Genomic DNA, 17,376 nt, shown 5'->3' with positions numbered 1-17,376 from the left:
ATTTGAAGCACCTGCTAACAGTGAAGAACTCAACACTGAACTCAATCATTTGGAGGGGAGTCCACTTACCTTTGGCCATACAGTGTATTTTCTCCTATTTTAGCCTCACTTGTATATCCAGGTAAAAGAAAGATATTACTATTTTAATAAAGACATAAAAGAGCCCAGCAAGGGGGTGTCACCACAAAATCTCAAGACATGCAGAATTATTATTTTTTTTAATATTGCTTTGAATTCTTTATTTTGACTTTTTAAATATAAAAGTGCATGTATTTGACTTTATTCTCAGTGCAAGCATATTCGTGTGACTTCTTCTTTTCAGGTCAGTTTTTGCAAAGACATTTGCAGGTTTTAACTCAACCTCAGTTAGTCCATCACCAGATCTGGCTCCACTTTTATCTCAACTTGTTCCTGTAACATTAGAGCCCACCCTACCATTTGTAAACCATATTAAAATCCACGATTTCCTGATTATTGATATTAAAGTGAATGATTGATTAACTGCAGAGAAACACATTGTTTTCTTGGGGCCACTGTGACAGTTCTTACAAATAATAGCCAAAGCAAAGATGTTAGTGCAGAGCTTTAAAAAATAGGTTGAGGGTTCAGTGAACACACCTGAATGCCAATGACCCTGACCCAGGAGAATGTAATGTGTCCTGTTCATCCATTTTTATATGCTACCTCTGTTACTGCCCATTTCCTCTCACATTGACTCTTCTTTTGCCTACCATACTGATGGCTCCTTTTCAGGCTCAACACATTTAACACACTGACTCCTCTGAGTATAATGAAGCTGAATTACCAACTGGACACCAAACACAAGGATTTCCCACCCTGCATGTAAACTGGTAAAGGGGCAGCAGGGAAAGAGATGGGTCATCCAAACTCTACAGCTTCTGTACTTAGTCAGGGTGCTGACCTGAAGATCTGGCCTAGTCACACAATCATTTTTTGAATATAAATTAACCAAATGTATTCAGCATGGCTGTGCCTCAATGATCCAGTATCCAGGTTTCAACTTCTTTACCCTACTACTAAATGTATGGAGTTGAGATGTTGTCACTGTTTTAAGTAGGTTTACTTCCCACATTCTAACAGAAATGTTACTTAAATTAATTGTTAACTCGGAACTGGCCACATGTGTCAAAATGTGACATGCAATGGAATGGTTTCCCATGTTGTGACATGCCATGTGCTATTGGGATAGGCTAAGGCCCCCAGTGATCTTGTACTAGAATAAATGTGTTTGAGAATCTAATGTCTGTTTCAGAAATATTTACATAAAGATTAAGAGGAGACATGACTAAAGTGGTCAAATTTATTAAAGGTATCAGTAAGGGGGAATGCAGCTGTTACTTTAAAATGATTTAGTCAAACTTGATTTAGTTAACTTCTTTAACAGGTTTGACCACCCTAACCCACTCTCACCTCGGAGTACTTCATCCTCCACCCATCCTTCTGCTGATACCAGCATAGGTGAGACATCCCCACTCACAGTTACAGCAGCGCAAGTGAGCAGATAGCTGAGGAGACTTTGTGCCAGCAAAGCAGCGGGTCCTGATGGAGTATCGCCTCGACTGCTGAACGCATGTGCGTTGGAATTGGGGAGTCCTCTACAGCGCATCTTCAACCTGAGCCTGGAACAGGGAGGAGTCCCGAGGCTTTGGAAAACATCTTGTATCACCCCTGTCCCAAAGGTATCACGTCCTAGTGAGCTGAATGACTTCCGGCCTGTTGCTCTGACGTCACATGTGATGAAGACCATGGAGCGGCTGCTGCTTCACCACCTGAGGCCACAGGTCTGTCACGCCCTCGGCCCTCTGCAGTTCGCATACCAGGAGAAGGTGGGAGCGGAGGATGCCATCACCTATATGCTACACCGATCCCTCTCCCACCTGGACAGAGACAGTGATGCTGTAAGAATTATGTTTTTGGACTTTTCTAGCGCCTTCAACACCATCCAACCTCTGCTCCTTAGAGACAAGCTGACAGAGATGAGAGTAGACTCACACCTGGGGACCTCAGTACGTGCGTCTTGGGAACTGCAGGTCTGACATTGTGGTCAGCAACCCAGGAGTGCCGCATCGGATGGTACTTTCTCCGGTCCTGTTCAATCTATATACATCAGACTTCCAATACGATTCGGAGTCCTGCCACGTGCAAAAGTTCGCTGACGACACTGCTATTGTGGGCTGCATCAGGAGTGGGCAGGAGGAGGAGTACAGAAAGTTAATCAAAGACTTTGTTAAATGGTGCGACTCAAACCACTTACACCTGAACACCAGTAAGACCAAGGAACTGGTGGTGGATTTTAGGAGGCCTAGGCCCCTCATGGACCCTGTGATCATCAGAGGTGACTGTGTGCAGAGGGTGCAGACCTATAAATATCTGGGAGTGCAGCTGGATGACAAATTGGACTGGACTGCCAATACTGATGCTCTATGTAAGAAAGGTCAGAGCAGACTATACTTTCTTATAAGGTTGGCATCCTTCAACATTTGTAACAAGATCCTGCAGATGTTCTACCAGACGGTTGTGGTGAGTGCCCTCTTCTACACGGTGGTGTGCTGGGGAGGCAACATAAAGAAGAAGGATGTCTCACGCCTGGACAAACTTGTTAAGAAGGCAGGCTCTATTGTAGGAATAAAGCTGGACAGTTTAACATCTGTGGCAGAGCGACGGGCACTAAGCAAACTCCTGTCAATCATGAAGAATCCACTGCATCCACTTAACAGTGTCATCTCCAGGCAGAGGAGTAGCTTCAGTGACAGACTTTTGTCACCGTCCTGCTCCACTGACAGACTGAGGAGATCGTTCCACACTATGTGACTCTTCAATTCCAATCGGGGGAGTAAATGCTAACATTATTCAAAGTTATTGTCTGCTTTTACATGCATTTTTATTACTCTTTAATTAAATTTTTTTTTGTTTTTTGTATCAGTATACTGCTGCTGGATTATATGAATTTCCCCTTGGGATTAATAAAGTATCTATCTATCTATCTATCTATCTATCTATCTATCTATCTATCTATCTATCTATCTATCTATCTATCTATCATATAGTGCATTTCATCTATCTATCTATCTATCTATCTATCTATCTATCTATCTATCTATCTATCTATCTATCTATCTATCTATCTATCATATAGTGCATTTCATCTATCTATCTATCTATCTATCTATCTATCTATTGTCACGCACGTGCCAGTAGGAGGATGTTGTATGGAGCAAGTGAAGGTAATTCCACACCGGGCCAGGGGTAGGGCGGGGTGCACTAAACCGTCTCCTGTTGTCTTAGCAGACCAGCCACTGGAAAACCTGTCTGACCCATCCTGGAAGACATCACTTCTAGTTCTAGTGCCTAAGAGAACGTCACTTTCGGTTTCCAGCACCTAGGCTCAGGTAATTTCCGGTTCCCTTTACTCAGTACTTTATTGAAGCCCTTTTAGCAGTGGTTCCAGTCTTGAGTTTTCTGAATTCCCATGCCTGAATTTGGGGATTTTCTGCCAGATATTCTACTGTGCAGAACTCTTCAAGCTCTGTCAGGTTGGATGGAGACCGTCAGTGGACAACTATTATCAGGTCATTCTAGAAATATTTGGTTGGGTTTAAGTTTGGCCTCTGACTAGACCACTCAAGAACAGAGTTGTCCCTAAGCCACTCCTATGTTGTATTTACCTTGTGCTTTAAGTCATTTTCCTTTTGGAAGGTGAACATTTGTCCCAATCCAGGGTCCTAGAGTGCTCTATAGTAGGTTTTCATTAAGGATTTCTCTACTTTTCTCCATTAAGCTTTAGCTTTTCCTTGACGCTGACAAGTCTCACAGTCCCAAACCAAAAGCATGATGCTGCCACCACCCAGGTTCACCTATGAAATGGTATTGCATAGGTGGTGAAAAGTGCCTGGTTTCCTCCAGATAAAACACTTTAAATTAAAGGCAAACAGTTCCGTCTTGGTTTCATTAGAACAAAGAATCTTGTTTCTCACAGTCTGAGAGTCCTTTAGGTGCTTTTTTTACAAACTCCAAACACTTTTATGTGTGTTTGTCTGGCCACTCCAACATAAAGCCCAAATTGGTGGAGTGCTGCAGTAATGTTTGTCCTTAAGGCCGGACCACATGATGGGTGACTAAGCTCCTTAACAGAGAATTGATCATACTTTTAACAATGCAGCATTTGGACACCGAGACATTTAATGCAATGCAGTATTTCTCACTCTTGATTCCATCGCAAGACTCAATTGCTTCAACACTCCTGGGTTTGTGTATGCAGATATTCCATTGTTTCACCGAGTGGTCCTTGGTCATTCTGACTTGTGGATACTCGATTATTTAATACAGGTTCTTGAAAACTTATCCAAAATGACCATTGAGTTAACTTTGTCACCTACCTTAGCGAGGTCTTTCTCTCCCAATTTCTAGGGTTTTGTCAGGCCTTCACCTCTAGGAAGACTCATGGTTCTTCCACACTTCTTCCAGTTAAGAATTACTAGCCGTCCCCTGCAGCTCCGCCCGTGTAGTAGTGAAACTGAACAAACTTTAAAAATCAATAAACAAGCAAGTACCACTAGCTTAGTAGAGACAAGGTTCGCTCCAAAACGGAGGCTGGTGGCTCCCCACTCCTGATGTCACACTTCTCCCTCCCCTCAGCAGGCAGCCTCTGTCTCAGATTCACTCCCGCAAGCTAACTATGATACTTAGTGCAATGAGAAAAGTCTCAAAATCAACCAGAATGTTCAAGCAAATGATGGAAAAAAACCCTATCTAAATCCATTAAGTAGTTCTCTCGTAAAAAGCAGACAGACATACATACAGACAGACATTGGATTTTATATGTAGAGATGGTGGCCACTGTGCTCTTAAAAAGTGTACAGCTGCAGTCAGGACAGTTTTAGACCTCAGACAGATCTGAGCACTTCAGACACTATGACGTCCATAAATTGATGCCCCCTTTTGGAGCCATTTCCCTGTTTTGCTGGTGAACTGACGTCTATATTACATGCCCCTGATGACGATTTCAATTCCCTTTAGTTCCTGGACTCAAATGTGTATTCAGCATTTATTAAACTTCTAAACTATCGAGGTCTTTCAGTTCTGCATCCAAACCAGTTGTTTTGATGTCATAGGGATAGTAGTGAGCAGGTTGAGGAGACCCTGGAGAGGTGGAGATATGCTCTAGAGAGGAGAGGAATGAAGGTCAGTAGGAACAAGACATGTGTGTAAATGAAAGGGAGGTCAGTGGAATAGTGAGGATGCAAGTAGAGTTGGCAAAGGTGGATGAGTTTAAATACTTGGGATCAACAGTACAGAGTAATGGGGATTGTGGAGAAGAGATGAAAAAGAGAGTACAGGCAGTGTGGAGTGGTTGGAGTAGAGTGTCAGGAGTAATTTGTGACAGACGGGTATCAGCAAGAGTGAAAGGGAAGATCTACAGGATGGTAAGTGAGACGGTGGCACTGACCAGAAAGCAGGAGACAGAGCTGAAGGTAGCAGAGTTAAAGATGCTAAGATTTGCATTGGGTGTGACGAGGATGGATATTTTAGAAATGAGGACCTTAGAGGGTCAGCTCAAGTTGGACAGTTGGGAGACAAAGTTAGAGAGGCGAGATGCTAAGGATGCTAAGGATAGAGCTGCCAGGCAAGACAAAAAGAGGAAGGCCTAAGAGAAGGTTTATGGATGTGGTGAGAGAGGACATGCAGGTGATGGGTGTAACAGAACAAGATCAGAGGACAGAAAGATATGGCAGAAGATGATCCGCTGTGGCAACCCCTAACAAAAAATCTTAACATTTTGTATTTTATAGTAGTACTAGGGTGTTGTACCGTGTTAAGTGACCGTGTAAAGTAAAGCAAAATGACACCTTCTATTGGCTAACTAAAGTGATTGCAATATGTAAGCGTTTGAGGCAACTCAGGCCTGTTCTTCAGGCAAGATGTAATAGTATATCTGCGTTTACCATGTCTCATTCACGAGACTTCACTTTTTAATATGTTTGTTATATGTTGCACTTAACGGAGTAGTGGCTCTGTGGCTAACGAGCTATATTGGTAATCAGAAGGTTAACCCCATATAAAAATGGGAACTGCTAAGGAAGAAGACGAAGAAGAATAAATTATATGCTGCATTCAGTTACGATTAACACTACATATTCTTATAGACTCTGAATCGGATAAATCATATAATTTGTGTAAACAGTCAAAATATACAATACTATGTGCTGGACGTTTAGGAGCTCTTTAGAGTACTGTCTTTGTGGTCCTCTCTGTGTTATATCATTAGTACTCTATTATTACTGGTGTACAAAATTGTAATATTTATATTAACTATACATTAATTTATGTTCCAGAGGAGTGTCACGCTCACCCTCAGAAGCACAAAGAGGTATAAAGTAGTTGTTTGAATCGCCCAGCCAAGACCTTCTCTGTTAGTGGAGCGGCTTTGTGTACCCATTGAGGATGGCTCGTGATCTCGCAGCAGGTACAAAGAGATGTTTATTACATTAGCACAACAGTTTATCCTGGTGAAACTTTGTTCTATTTATAATAAATATTTTCTGCACACACATTCAGTTTGCCACCATTACTGTAATAGTACATTTGGCACAAAAGTGTACTGGAAACACGGAGTTGGGGGCATGGAAAGTGGGTGGAGTCAAAAGAGATCCAGCTGACAGGGGTGTCATCTTACGGGCATCAGAATGTCTCAGGTTGCTGAATCTGTATGAGGCTTAAAACTATCCTGACTGCAGCTGGACTCCATTGATGCTCTTAGGAACCTTCATTGCTGCAGATTTTTTGTAGCCTTCCCCAGGATCTGTAGCTTGATACAATCCTGTCCTTAAGCTCTGCCGACAATTCCTTTGACCTGATTGCTTAGATTTTGCGGAACTGTGGGACCTTCCATGGACAGATGTCTGCCTTTCCTAAACATGTCTAATCAAATATATTGTCCACAGGTGGACTTCAAAGAAGAAGAAACATCTCAACAATGATCAATAGAATGGGATACACCTGAGCAAGGGGTCTGAATAATTGTGTTAAGGTAATATTTCAGTGTTTTATTTTTAAAACATGTGCAAACAATTCCAAAATCATGTTTTCTTTGTGACATTCTGGGTTATTGAAAGTTGTTTGATGAGGGGGAAAATTCATTTAAATGATTTAAGAACAAGGCTGCAAGCTAATAAATTTGTGAAAAAGTGAAGGAGCCTGAAGACTTTCTGAAGGTAATAAACGAGATGTCAACCTCTAACTGAATTTGTTCCAACAAACTTGCCAACAGATTAACTCTGTTATAATTAATAGGTAAAACCTCCAAAGAACTCATTCCACTTGAATAACTAGGGCTGAGGCCTACCTGACTAGTGTCTAATTTTAGGTTTAGGCCTAAAAGGTGACTAATACACTTACCTCCACTAACTTTAAGTTTAGTATTGAGTTAGGTTAGATTCTGTATAGCCCCAATTAATTCTAAACTGTGAGTTATTAAATTAGAATTTATGTTTAGAGTAAGGAGCGTTTCCAATCCCAAGGCAAGATAGGCCGAATCCCATAAACATGTCGGTAGCTCAACCCTAAAAAGCTCTTGAAGCGAGTGAAAAGAATCTAAGAAAGAGAAATAATCCAATTCTCAGAAAAGATAAGGACAGTAACTGGATCTTAATTGTACCCATTCCTGATGTGAATAAAGTTCTGAAGGTAAAGCCCTAAAATTATGCTCATATTTTTCAGAATCATCCGTACATTGGATTGTCAGGAAAGACAAGTCAGAAGAAGAAAAAAATAAAGGATCAGAACAGGTAGGAAACAGATCAGATAACCCGGGAGAATCCAAATACTATATGTCCAATAAGTTACCAACAAGTATTTGAATTGATGAAATTTTGCTAGAGTTAGATGACTAACAATTGTCAAGCCATGCTGGGCTTAATGGCCTGTTCTATTTAGAATTGTTCTTATGTTCTTATAAGAATTAGACCAGTGCCCCTAACTAGCTGCCTTTTAAAACCAATGTGGCTGTTACCCCTCCTCGAGATTCCAACTAACTAACCATGTTGTTCGCTGGAAGGACTGTCTTCTCATCAAACGATGAACTTTGAGTATGCCCTGATTGTTGGATGCCTGGTTTTCTAACCATTCAGTTAAAAGAGTCTGTAGTAGAGGTATTACATGAATATATATGATGATGCTCCAACAATGATGGACGGATTAAAAGGAAGAAGTCTACGTGACCATCATCATCATCAAGCCCTTCCGTGAGAACCCTAAATCCAAAGAGGACTGTTTCATTTATGTTAGGTAGTATGCCCAGAGGGGACTGGGCGGTATCATGGTCTGGAATCCCTACAGATTTTATTTTTCTCCAGCCGTCTGGAGTTTTTTTGTTTTTTCTGTCCCCTGGCCATTGAACCTTACTCTTATTCGATGTTAATGTTGATTTATTTTTTTATAATTATGTCTTTCATTTTTCTATTCTTTAATATGTAAAGCACTTTGAGCTACTGTTTGTATGAAAATGTGCTATATAAATAAATGTTGTTGTTGTTGTTGATATGCATTTTACATTCATTCCTCCTTTCTTAAACATTTAACAGTTTCATGCTGATATGAAGATTGCACCTATCCTGCCAGCAATGGGATCAAGACCCCAAAAAGTTCTAAACTCTACACCAATCCATATTTAATACAAAACATTATTTAAGAGTCGGCTCACATTTGTTTTTCTGAAGTCCAGGTTAAGCTTAGAAAATAACTGAAGGCTGCTTCTAACACTTTCTCAATCATAGAGGAATTTCCCTTTGACACTGACAACTGCTGAAACGCTATTTATTAGAGTTCCTAAATACAAGTGTACAGAAAGCACACAACTCCTTTCATCTTTGCTTGTCATACTACTGATCCCTATGTGGTTGTCATTTGATAATAACAATTTACAGCTGTGTTCTGCACTGTGATGTGCACTTCATTGTTTTATTTCTGGTGCACGGCTTTCATTTATCCAAGGGGTCTTCAGATCTTACTTACTGAGTCCATCATGCGGGCCAGTGCTGTGCTTTCAAGACGATTACATGGGGCTACAGTGACATCTGCTGCTCAATTAGGAAATTGTCGCCTGTACACCCAAAAAGGCTATGAGCTTTTTAAATAATAATGAGTTGGATATTTTATAACTTTTCCAGAATGCACTATGCCAAATTATTCTGATTTTATTTTAATTGAAAAGTAGTGGCTGATCTCTCTCCGTGACATATAGTAAGATTACTGAGAGATTATAATATAACATATAATCTTTCAGTATTTGAAGTACAATTTCTGTTTGTTTTGTTGTTTATGCACAGCTTTTGTTTTCAATCCAAAAACATGAAATTTGTTCCACAGATAGTTCTGAGGTTTCTGACATAGAATTTCTCTATGGGGTATAAAGTACTGCAAAGGAATCTATTGGCTGCACCTTGAAGTTTGTGATGGTGGCATGATGGAGAAAACTCTTGCATTTCAGTCTGGGAATCTGGGTTTAACTCTAGCCTATTACATTCCATTTTAACTTTTAAAGTACACATTTCCCTCACTATTTTTGTCATGACACTAAGTAACTGTGGGTCAGGGTAATCTCTGCAGAATTACTCATTCAAATTTGTGTAGTCCATTATCATTATGCCACAGTTACAAGCTGCACTGTTTTCTGTCATATCTGAAGCTGTACACTGCAAACAATGTCAAGTGGTCATAACTCCACAGTGGATTTAAATATTATAATAAAAGATAACCTGATCCATCGCAGCTCTGGTTTATCCACACATCCACCCCATTTGTCAACCATGAAGACAAAACACCCCATAGCTGGGCAGACACTCGGGTCAATCCCTCTACAAAGTCTTCCTTCTGTCCCGGGATTGGCCTAAAGCCCAGTCACATTACACAGCTTTTTCAGTCACTGACTTCATTTGCATATTCTTAGCCAGTCGTGGATAGTCGCAGTGTACCGCTAGTCATGTAGTCTGACATACCCAGTGACTCAGTCCAACCAGTCTGCGTCTCACCCCATCAACATCAAACATGTTTGATTTTTTCTTTAGTTTTATTGGTGGGCTTTTTTCCGTGGTAGAGCTGACAATCAATAGGCACTCATGTGGACGTATAATGCATCTAATGCAGCTACGAGGAAAAGGGAACAATGGGTGTTTTGGACCACACAAACAGACAAGAGACTTGCATGTTTTATGTACCACAACAGAATTGACAAAAATATTAAAAAATGGGCTGAGAGTGCAGCTGAACTTGCCGTACCAGTAAAACGCTCAAACAGGCTCCCACTCCGTGAGGTAGCATCAGGCAATTATTGACTGTCAACAAAGGGGCGAGCTTGCAAAACTTTGGAAAAGTGTGAAACTGTGCTGGAAAGATGTGCATTTGTCTAATCTGACATACCCTCTGATTTGTAGACATATGATCTGACATACTCAGGTGATGAGATCAGCAAAGCCATTCATCAAGTTTGATATCCCCTCCATCTAGAGGTCCTGTAAGGTAACATCAGCTTTAGAGAAGACATCTAACATTATGATTGATGCATGTCTATAAAACAGAATAACCAGAAAAGTCTGTATATTATCAGGGATGTTTATTTGCCTACTATGGTGATAAATTGTGCATTTTTTCAGAGTTATATATATATATATATAAGTATAACAGTATTTCATTCACCCTAATAAAAGGATAGTGTATGTGTATGTCTGTGTATCAGTGTGTCCATCCAGTTGTTATTTTTCTGTCATTCCAACAGATGGTGCATCACAAATATTTGTAGTAATAAAATGCATTGTATTTGTCACTTCAACAGATGGCACGCCACAAACATTAGCACTACTTTTATGAATCCCATACCAAATTGCATATATCAGAGACATGGTGCACTGCAAACAGTAACGTTGAGGTCGACATTGATTATTTAAATATCAACCTGTCTCAGATATGTAGCACAGCTAGTCTGAACTAAACGTATTAAACATTTACCTGATTAAAACAAAACAGTTTTTTCAGCACTTGTCAATTGATTTCATGCTACGTGCCTGCTGAATCACTCAGTCAATAGCTGTCACCAGATGACTGAACCACACACGTGCATGATGTTACTGGCAGCAGCAGGCAGATCCTCCTGCTTATTGTATCTTTCTGCCAGTTTCTATGATTGTCATTCCAACAGATGGCACCTCACAAACATTTGTAGAAATAAAATGCATTGCATTTGTCATTTCAATGGATTGTGGATCACAAACATTAATACTGCTTTTATGAATCCCATACCAAATGGGATATACCAGAGGCATTTGTAGTAATGCATTTGAGATGTGCCACCTGTTGGAACGACAAAGGCAATGCATCTTATTACTACATGCATTACAAAATACATTCCAATAGATGATTCACTGCAAATGTTAACAGTGAGGCCTGCATTGATTACTTAGATTTCAACCCATCTTAGATGGTGTAATGGATGGAAGGCATGGGTTGGCATTCCAGCTGGTCAGATTGAAGACTCCTTACCTGGCTGGGAGGACAAACCACCAAATAAGCAGGGTGGTCCCTGCTGCAGCCATCCTGGAAGGACTTGATAAAGGATCCTTAACCAGCTGGGATGCCAGTACATTGGAGGGACAGGGGTGTCAACTTACCTGGGTTATTTACTCAGCCAAAATGCTAGTCAACAGCATCTTTCTTACAGATACCTCTACAGATATCCAGAGGGCCATGTTGGGAACTGTAGTCCTATGGAGCAATCCTGTTGGGTTCCATGAGTGCCTCCAAGGGGTGCTGCACAGATTAATGGTAACAGAACAAGATGCAGAGGACAGAAAGGTATGGCGACCCCTAACGGGAGCAGCCGAAAGAAGAAGAAGAAGAATTCATGGGACTTCTGTCTAACCCGGAAGTGCTTCTGTGGGACAGTGTCATGGAAGTACCAGAAGTACTCCCGGGTCCTAGATAAAGGAAGCAGCTCTGCTTCAGCCATTTGAGTCGGAGTCAGAAGAGAAGCAGGACGACACTCTGGACATCACTCGCCAGGGAGAAGTGGAGAGTGAGAGAGAAGAGAGAAGATACATTGTGGTACCATTATTTATTTTATATAGAGAGAGACCTCTCAAAGGTAGTTTATAAAGTAAATGTTTGTGTTTGAACTTGGTACTGTGTTTGTGAGATTGTGTTTGGGTTGTGGGGTGCTGTAACGCCCCCTACTGGTCTCAATGGTAGCACAGTTTGTTGGATCAGTAAGAGTTTTACATATGAATATAAAAGAATACCTTTAATGAAACAAATACAAAAGGTTTGTAATGTTATTCACTTTAATTTATTTGTAGTAAATTAATTTCAAATTATGAGCCTAACATATCCATACTAATAAAAGGCAAAGCCCTCACTCACTCACTCACTCACTCATCACTAATTCTCCAACTTCCCGTGTAGGTAGAAGGCTGAAATTTGGCAGGCTCATTCCTTACAGCTTACTTACGAAAGTTAAGCAGGTTTCATTTCGACATTCTATGTGTAACGGTAATAACGGTCTACAACTTCCACCATGTTAAACTTTCTTATTTATGGTTTTCTTCACGAAATTTGGTAGGCAGCTTCCCTGCGCTAACCAAAACCGATGTACGTACTTATTTCGGTGGTATGACACCACTGTCGGCCGCCATATTGAACTTTACAATGGTCTTTGTTACCTATGGGCCTATCTTCAAGAAATTGGGTGCACGGGTTCCCTACGCTAACTGAATCCTTCTTACGTACATATATACGTCCATAGCCTGCAGCTCAGTCACCATGTGAGGCGGCGTTGGGTCCCCCATCCCAACACCTCCCACGTTGTTGGCTGCCTGCCTATATAAGGCCATCCGTCGCTCCGGTCTCTACATTCCCTTCCTTGCTTCGCTACGGGATTCACGTCTCCCTGCTGATAACTGCAGCCTTTTTATTTAATCCATGGCTTCTCTGCTGTTTTATTGTTCGTTTATTATGATTATAGTTATTGTGTAGGTATTTTAGACTTAGTTTACTGTTCAGGTACCCATTTCCTTTATCGTTCCAACCGTTACCACCATTAACATGTCTATCCAGGTGATCACCATCGATCAAAGAACTCTCACTTACTGAGTGGTTTCCATGCCCGGAGATGGCGCCTGCCTTTTCCATTCTCTGTGTTACATATTGCACGGCCATATCAGAAACATTGTGTCTTATGTATTGATTGACTGGGACAGGTTCAAGGTGTGGACTGATGACAGTACTGGAGATAATTATACTACACAGGAGCACTAGAAGAGTGAAATGCTTAAGCCTTTCACCTATGCATCTGCATGTGAGTTGATGGCTGCCGCTGAATCGGCTGTTCGGTTGTCGCTTTCAAGTATACCGAAATGGCCAAATATTTTACACCTTTGGACAACCGCCAATGCCTCTTAAACATCTTAGATTCACAGGTGACGATTTGAGTAGTGGACACTTTGATGTTTATGAATGTTTAAACTCTCAAAAGCTGGATGTGAAGTTATCGATGAAACTGGTTGTATACTTACAACGCTTGACAGATGCTGAATGTCACTTCAACACAAATCCTACAAATACTGTCGTAATTGAAACAAACCATGAAACTCAAACCGATTATGACAACAGCAATCCAAGCTGTGAGATTTGAGACAAGATTACTGTTCACATGGCCAACTGTACGTTACATGCTCAAGAGTAAGCTCAGCTCTCAGCTTGGTCATATTGCAACCGGAGGGCCGAACTGACAAGGTGGCATACAAATCCTTAACAAATAATTCTTGGTATATTTTCCCTCAGTTTAAAAAGGTTTACTTTTCTTCTTAATAAAAATTTTAAGGCAGTACTTTGTCGCTGCGAAGTGCAGGTATTTTGCTAGTATACAATAATTATAAATATAATATAAAAAAACAAGTACAAAAATAAACATAAATTATAATTCTGAAACATAAATTTAGAAACATGATATGATATTTACAGAATTCTACATGTATACGCATATATTTAGGGTGGAGTGGTGGCTCTGATGCTAAAGATCTGCGCTGGTATCCTGAAGGTTGCCGGTTCAAATCCCCATCACTGCCAAAAGAGATCCTACTCTGCTGGGCCCTTGAGAAAGCCCCTTAACCTTCAATTGCTCCAGGGGTGCTGTACAATGGCTGACCATGCGCTCTAACTCCAAGGGGTATGCAAAAACTAACAAATTCCTAATACAAGAAATTGTATAAGGTGAAATAAAGAACCAAAAATATATATATATATATATATATATAAACACATACATACAGGGTCTCTTTAACTCTTTAAGGTGAGCTGCATTCTGAAATGGTCATCGTGATCAGAAACGGATGACAACGGGCTCAACTTATGTGAGAATGCTTCTGCCGTGAAGACCAAGGTGCCAACACCGACACCAAGAGAAAGAAAATTGAAAAAACTGTGTAATGGCAAAACAAAAACAGCACAGTTAATTTAAAAGGAATATATAAGAACAGAATAAAGCTGTAACATTAGTAGGTTTTGTTAAAATAACGAGGATTCAACCTTGAATTAAATACTGAGACTGATGAGCCTTCTCTAATATTGGTTTTATCTTTAGGTTTTTTCTCTAACACTCATTTTGTTATCTTCAGAATTTTTAAGAAACCTGCATCTCATGATCAAAATGTACGCCCGGGAGTGCTGACACTAATGAGTCCTGCAAGTTAAGGGTGATGCTAAACCATTTGTACCATTAGAGATGAAAAGTAAGATATTAAAATCAGCACTGAATTTGACATTTCAATTCACCTCTGAATGATTATTGACCTGCGGTGGGTTGGCACCCTGCCCAGGATTGGTTCCTGCCTTGTGCCCTGTGTTGGCTTTCTTCATGGCTTTCTTGCTCTCTTCATTGTTACACTCATGGATACCAAGATTACAAAAGGAAGTGAGTGTTTTAATCGCTCAATAGCTGTTCAACTAATGATTCCATTGACATACACTGTGAAGGGTTGAATAATATAAGTACAGTCGACCCTCGATATATAGTATAACCGGCCTGACATGCGAACAATTTGGTTTACGACCATAATTTTTGTTTTGAATTACGACCAGCATCTTGAGTTACAACCCAAATGCAGTCACGTGTATCCGCTTGTGCGATTGTAAACAAACAGCGGAGAGGGTTCGTAAACGTCAGTCGGAGCCCAGATACGTGTGTTTGTGGACGTAATTTTCGGTCAGTGCAGTGATTTATATAATTTATTTCGATAATTGCTATGAAAATGGCCCCAAAAAAGCTAGAAAAGAAGCTAAGGAAGGAAGAGAAGGTAACAAAGGTAAAGAAAGCGACCACAATCGAAACGAAGAAGGAAATTGTGCAGAAATATGAGCGTGGCGTTCATGTGACTGATCTTGCTAATATGTACAGCATTTCAAAATCCACCATCTCAACAATTTTACAAAGAAAAGATTTGTATAAGGAAGCTAGTGTTGCTATAGGTGTTAATCAAATTAGTAAGTCATGATCAACTGTGTTAGAGGAGGTAGAAAAGCTATTATTAGTGTGGATAAACGAAAGGCAGATGGCAGGTGATCTGAGTCTATAATTTGTGAAAAAGCTAGGACTATAAATGCAGATCTGTTAAAGGATAAGCCATCAACAAGTGATAGTGGTGAAACAATAACCTCCTTCCATTTCATTCTCCTCCTCCTCCCTTCCTGCAAGCCAAAGATGTCAACTTAAATGGTGAGTACATTATGAAATTGTTGTTTCTGGTAGGCCAGGCACTTTTTTTATAACTTTTTGGTTAATACATTAGAAAAATTATTGGTGTTTTTAGTAAATTATGCGCTTTATACAACCATTTTTTATTATAAAAAGGTTAAGTAAGTGTTGCTGTGGGAGGTTTGGAACGCATATTTCTTATGGGAAAAATAGTCTTGACTTACAATCAACTTGAGTTACAACCAGCCCTCGCAAACGAATTGAGTACGTAAGTCAAGGGTCCACTGTAATACAGTATTTTTCAACTATTACTAACCCTCCACTACTCTGCTTCTCTTCTTGGCATCTGGATGTGACATTTGGTGCCATTTCTCTACAGCCAGGCAGCTCTCTTGCATATGGAAGTCATCTCAGATAAAGGAGTGTTGGAATCATAGGATGAAAAGATTCTCTTATCAGATTGGACAAACAGCACAGACTCCATTATAGAAAACTGAGGAGTGGGTAGGTGGCCAGTTGGCATGAGTCTCCAAGATCTCTGACTTTCTCTTTTACAATTGTAATCTCCTGCAATGTCAACTGGCCATAGTTCATCAATTCTGTAATGGACAGATATTGTTGGTTTCCATTTTTGCTTACTCACCTTCTACCTTGTTCTCTGTGTGTTTTATCAAATCTGCATTTAGCAGTTAGCATAATTTATACTTATATTTTGAATAGGAATTGTTCACAGCACTCAGTGTCTACACTCATTGAAGAGCAAAATAAGAAAATAAGTTGTATTGGTTTGTAATAAGTGGAGAACTACCAAAGAATGGTTGGGGTACCTTGACTGTCTCAACAGCCAAGCTGGCTGTTTAGTTTGTGAGACTTCTGAACTCTTTTGAGACTCTCCTTAACGGGACAACACGCAGAAGTGCGACTGCTGCATCTGTTGAGGGTTGGTTGTCCGTCAGAAACGACTACAAGCTGACCACTGCCACGAGCAAAGCGCTGGTCGCCCGATGGGTGATACAGGGACCATTAAATCTTGGCCAATGACATGGCCCCAACCCTGCCTGATTGCTGTGTCTGTGTATAGTAGAATGTTAGATCCCGTTAAATCTTTATTGTAATAAAGAACCTTGCTGTTCCTGTTTCGAGTTGAATAAAGCTGGATGTGCTAAAGTACTGAGACTCAGCCTCATCTTTAGGGTGCAAGACACTGACTCACGCCAAATTAAAGTGGCTCTCTTGAGCGAATTAGGTTTGGGGAGCTCTGTCATGTGGTGGCTCAAGTCCAAAATGAGGTGCCAAATTCCAGAGCTGTCTGGCTTTATAGGGTCCTGACTGGAAGAGAGAGTGCTTCTCAGGACCTTGTGGGAGGTATTCACTTGCCTTCAGTGGAGGTCTTTTTGAAACTGTGGCAGAAAAAATAGGTGATACTGTTAGCAACATCGCCCCCTGTTTTCCAGGAATGGCACTGCTTACCTTAGGCTAAGCGTGGAAAGTGATCCTCAGACGCACATGCGTGACAGCATATAGCATGCTAACTTAAAAAGAAAATATTTATTGAGGAGGAGTTTAAATTCTTTTAGGGTACAAGCAAAAATATGTAGTGAGAATTACAGTTTAAGGTTATG

Source organism: Polypterus senegalus, chromosome 6, assembly GCF_016835505.1.
Source record: "Polypterus senegalus isolate Bchr_013 chromosome 6, ASM1683550v1, whole genome shotgun sequence".
Lineage (NCBI taxonomy): Eukaryota > Metazoa > Chordata > Cladistia > Polypteriformes > Polypteridae > Polypterus > Polypterus senegalus.
This window is presented reverse-complemented; position numbering follows the sequence as displayed.